Here is a 5,249-nt window from a genome sequence, read left to right on the forward strand (position 1 = left end):
CCCACCAAGGATTTCACCTAACCTCAGAAAGAGACAACTGCAACTTGTCTTACCTGCCAGTTATCATTTACTCTTAGCCAGATTTGCAAGGAGGGCCGATTTCAGGAGCACTCCAAAGCAAAATAATTTGCAAGGGCAGTGGCCAGATTCCTCATGGCCTCCTTGAACAATATCTCTAGGAAATGTACTGGCCTGCAGTGACCAGACAGAAGGGCTTCCTGTAACCAGGACATCTCCATCAGCACTCGTGACCGCTATGCTCTAGGTCTGGCTTGTTGGGCAGGAGACCAGAGGTAGGAAGGCTTGATTTCTGGAGCTGCTTCATTGCTTCGTAACAGTAAGCTGTGCATCCTGTTTTCCTTCCTGTTCTCCATCAACAGGAGAGGTGTAGGAGAAATACTCCCATGATTGTGGGACCCATAACAAAATGTGATGAGTGAGATGCTCAGACTGTGAAGGGCCTATGTCCCTCCTATGTCCCAAAGGTTATGAAATAGTAAATGCAAGGCACAGAAGAGGGAATGGACAGATAAGTCCCAGGTTCTCTAGTTACATCTTCAACTACAATGCAGGTGAGACGAGGGCGTGGTGTGGAGAATGAGGGTGGAGGGACTACATTGGAGAAATATGGCACGATCAGCCTCACTAGCATGTTTGTAGGAAATGTTTGAAAGTGTGGTCATTGACCTAATTGGTCATCGCCCTGAAGATGAGACTTTTAGCTAGACTTGGACTTTATAATACCTAGATAGCCTTACTTTCCCCATTAAAAAGTCCTCTTCTGACTTCCTAGGGATTTGGGAGTTAGAGATATCAAATGATATCAGCTATTCAGGAGGTAAGTTCAAAATGCTCTATGGAACTGTCATTATTATTTTTGAGATTTTGTTATATTGTAGTGCACAAGCCTGGAACTGGCTGCATAATTTGCAGATTCCAGCACAAAATGCAAGTGGGGAATTTCAAGTACAAAAACTGTTAAGAATTTACATGCATGTGACGGCAAGGTCCTTCTGAGCATGAGGCCCTGGGTGACTGGGCAGGTCACACATCTATGAAGGTAGTCCTGCATAAGCCAAAGTCAGAAAAGGATGGGCAAATACAGCCAATTGCACTGGAGTGATGTGTGGGGCGTCTGGAGAAAGTCGCACAGAAGCCCAAAGGGCAGGTAGATGTGCTGTTGGACTCGCTCTTCTACCAGAGCTCTGCAATGCTCAGAGTATGTTTTAGTCCATTTTCCTTTTTTCTTTTTTGCTGCTATGACTAAAAGATTCTGACCAGCAAATTATAGAGGAGGAAAAGTTTATTTGAGGGCCCACAGTTTCAGAGGTCTTAGTCCACAGAAGGCCGGCTCCATTCCTTGGGGCTCCAGGTGAAGCTGAACATCATGGTGGAAGAGCATGGCAGAGGGAAGCAGCTCACATGAGATCAGGAAGCAGAAAGTCTCCACTCACCAGATACAAATATATACCCAAAGCCACGCCCCAATTCCCACCTCCTCCAGCAGTACCCTACCACTTCGGTTACCACTCAGTTAATCCCTATCAGGGGATTAAATCATGGATGGGGTTAAGACTCTCACAACCCAATCATTTCTCCTCTGAACCTTCTTGCATTGTCTCACACGTGAGCTTTTGTGGGACACCTCACATCCAAACCATAACAGAGTATGTTAGGGAGTAAGAAAACACAACAGAAACCTTGCTTCAGGTTATACTATTATTTCCATGATCATTTTAAAGGGTGCACAAATGCACATTACAAAAATATATAATGTTCTTGAAGCTTTTGGTGGAACAGGGCCTAATTGATCAATTCCATGAAACTGTTAAAGTTGTCAGAATCAAACTTGTGTTGAACCCTATTGAAAACATAAATGAATGAGGCTGGAAGGATTTGAAGGAGGGGATCTCAGGCATGCATGCTGGGTATCAAGAACAGTCACAAAAGACTCCCAGAAGTACAACCTTGCACAAAGGCCACATGACCTTGGCCAGAAATCACTTCTGTAAATGCATCTGTCAGTAATTGCCTGTCCAAACTTGGACTGCCACTACCCTTGTTATTGATCCTCATGGCCAAAGATTATTACTCCAAAGCAACTCATGTAATCCGTACTTTCCCTAACCTCATTGAATATGCTCTTGTTCACTGTGCTGTGCTATTCCCAGTGCAATGCTAATTTCTCAGTGTGCTTATTGACCTCTGAGAATCTGTGTTTGAAATTTAGGTTGGCATAATTCATATCAGCCATGTATATGGATAATCATGATACGGTGCCTGGGTAAACATTTGAACTCAGGTGTGCTTTGGATTTCTTATTTGTTTTCCCAAACACCTGATTATTTCATTAAATTGATTTCATTTTTCTCAAAGATTTTGTATGTTCAGTCTAAAAAACCTAAAAGCTTAATTGTTAATGAAAACTGTATCTAACCTAATGAGAAGTTAGGTTTGGGGTGTACTCTTTCTCTTTGCCTCTACCTGTCTCAGTGACTGTCCTTTTTTCTTCTCTCCTTTCTCCTTTCTGCACAGATCTGAATTATGAAACACCAACAGACTCTGGGTTCTAACTACATCATTTGACACCTGAGCACCACATCAGATATGATCCAACTTAAGCATTCAGGATGCTGTCTCTATTTCTGCAGAGACAATCCAGCTGCCTTAAATACCAGTCTGATCTTAATATTACTGAGAGAACACTGGCCTTGGGCAGAGTGCGTGTAAGATTATCACGAAGGTGCACATGATAATGTAAGCATGCCTTTGTGAATGGCTCAATCCCAGTGATGGGGACTCAAAGGGTACTGCATGCTGTGAGTTTCCTGCTAAAAGGTCCAGTGTTTTGCCGATGAGGAGCCTGTGATTTCATGATGAGTTAGAGCAGCTTTGGAGGGCTAGACAATTCTTTGGGAGAGGTTGAAGAGCAGAAGAACTACACTCCAGTATGTATGTGGCCAGGATTTGGGTTCAACTGCAGGACTGCCCAGCAGCCCTGTGTTACCCCGAGTGTCCGGTCAGGGCTTCCAAGCCACAACCCTGCCTCTGGTCTTTCTTGTCCCTAGGAGGCAGAAAATAACCTGGCAGGCAAAAACCAACTAACCTTGCCAGGCTTCTCCACATATGGGGTTGCCAAATAAAATACTGAATGCCCAGTTACACATGTATTTCACATAAACAGTAAATAATTAGTATACATATCTCAAATATTGTATGAATGTACTTAAACTAAAAAAATATTCATGCTTAATCTAAAATTCACTTGTAACTGGGCATTTTTTTTCCCCTGGCATTCCTTGGGGCATGGATTCAGCAGAATACACTCTGGATATTATCTAGGCTTTACCGTGCTTCTAGTTTCAGTCCTCTAGCAAACTTAACCCAAAGTGAAGGGACATCAAAGGTCAGTGGTGTCCCTCTGGAGTCACTGAAGCAGGGACACTGATGGCAGCAATGAGAGTGGCAGACTTTAGGGGATGTTGTGGCCTGGGGGCCCAGGAGGGCTGTCACAGGACCTACAGAGATGGCAGGAGGCCCCACAGAAGCAGGGGCCACAGGTGCGGGCTTGGGTGGACACCTGTGTATGGCTTCTCTTTGCCTTCGGTTAAAGAAGGCAAGAGCAGTGGCGGAGATGTCTTTCATCATTTTTCCTTGGTGTGTTTCTGCTTTGGCAAAATATTCATCAAATATCAGAGCCAGCAAATACATAGCCCCTGGAGTGGAAAGCTTGGGGCTTCTCCCAAGCCAGGGATGGGGAGGAACTAAAATCCCAGGTGGGGGCATCTGCAGAAGCATTACCTCTACGAGGAGCAGGAAGTTGGAGACATTATCCTTTTCCTACCAGCAGATGAACATGGCTGCTGACAGAGAAGAATGGGAAGTTTGGAGCCTGCTCATTTTTTCCACATAGTAAAGGAGAGATTTAACTCACTGAGTAGCCTTTTGTAAGCAACAAAAAAGCATGTGCTGTATGCCAGGTATTATTCTACATGCTTTGCAAGTATCATTAAATCTTTTAGCAAACTGAGATTGTTGACTCTGGATTAAATGATCATTTACCCTATTTTACAGAAGGAACTGATGCACAGAGAGGGTAAGTAGCTTGCCCATAGTTACACAGTAGGTGTGGCTGAGGCAGGACTCATCTCAGGCATTTTTTAACCACTCTGTCAGACTTGCAGGACTTGGAGCCCTTGTGCTAGGGCTGTAGCATGCATCCAGTCTTTTGTGCATGGTGATGATGATGATGATGATAAGATGAAGATGGCCCAGGTGCATTTCCAGGCACAAAGCTCTGAGATGTTCAGAGACCACCAATGACTGACCCTCCTTTCTAGCCTTTCTCCATGCCTGCCGAGTACCTGGCTCTGGTCTGCATTTCCTAAGACAAGCTGGCTAAGTGAAGTTGAATAAATCGTAGCATTGTATATGCCTGGAAATTTGAAAAGTGTTATTATTAAATATTGCTGAATTTCCCAACGCCTTAATAGAACGATTTTATGGGATCAGGTTTAGTAAGAGTTTGAGTCTGTAAATGTGGACCTTTTGCTGATATTTGTAAAATCAAGAATCTCAGGTTTGACCAGTACCTCCAAGTTCTGGCTCCATAACCTGCCTGGAACCTGAAATGTATCCTGTTCTTGCCAAGGTCTAAGAATCCTGTTAAGAGTTCAGCAGCACATGCAGCTATTGTTGAAGCTAGTATAATGCTCTCCACATCAGACATTTATTATTTATATTGTGCACATCAGTTTTACATCCTATACTTTATTCAAAAAGCAGTGAACGTATAGTGTGATTCTAGATTGTAAAGTTTGTTACATTTGCTTGAACTACATGTGCTTTTTTAGCTAGATGTTTCTCATTTGATTTCCTTGATTTTCTCCATTGTTTTTCTATTCTTTGTTTTACTAATTTCCACCCCAATCTTTATAATTTCCTTTCTTCTGCTTGTTTTAGGTTTAGGGTACTGTTCTTTTCCCAGTGTCTTAAGGTGGAAGTTTAGATTATTGATTTGAGGTCTTTCTTATTTACTATTATGGGCATCCACAGCTTTACATTTTCCTCTAAGCATGGCTTTAGCTGCACCTCAGATTTTGGTGTTGTGTCTTCATTTTCATTTATCTCAAAACATTTTCTATTTTTCTTTATGATTTCTTGACTCTCCACTTATTTAGAGAATGTTGTTGTATTGACATACACTTGTGAGTTTGCCAAAATTCTTTCTTAATGATTCTCAATTTCAA

This window comes from Sciurus vulgaris, assembly GCF_902686455.1.
Source record: "Sciurus vulgaris genome assembly, contig: HiC_scaffold_174_arrow_ctg1, whole genome shotgun sequence".
NCBI classification, from domain to species: domain Eukaryota; kingdom Metazoa; phylum Chordata; class Mammalia; order Rodentia; family Sciuridae; genus Sciurus; species Sciurus vulgaris.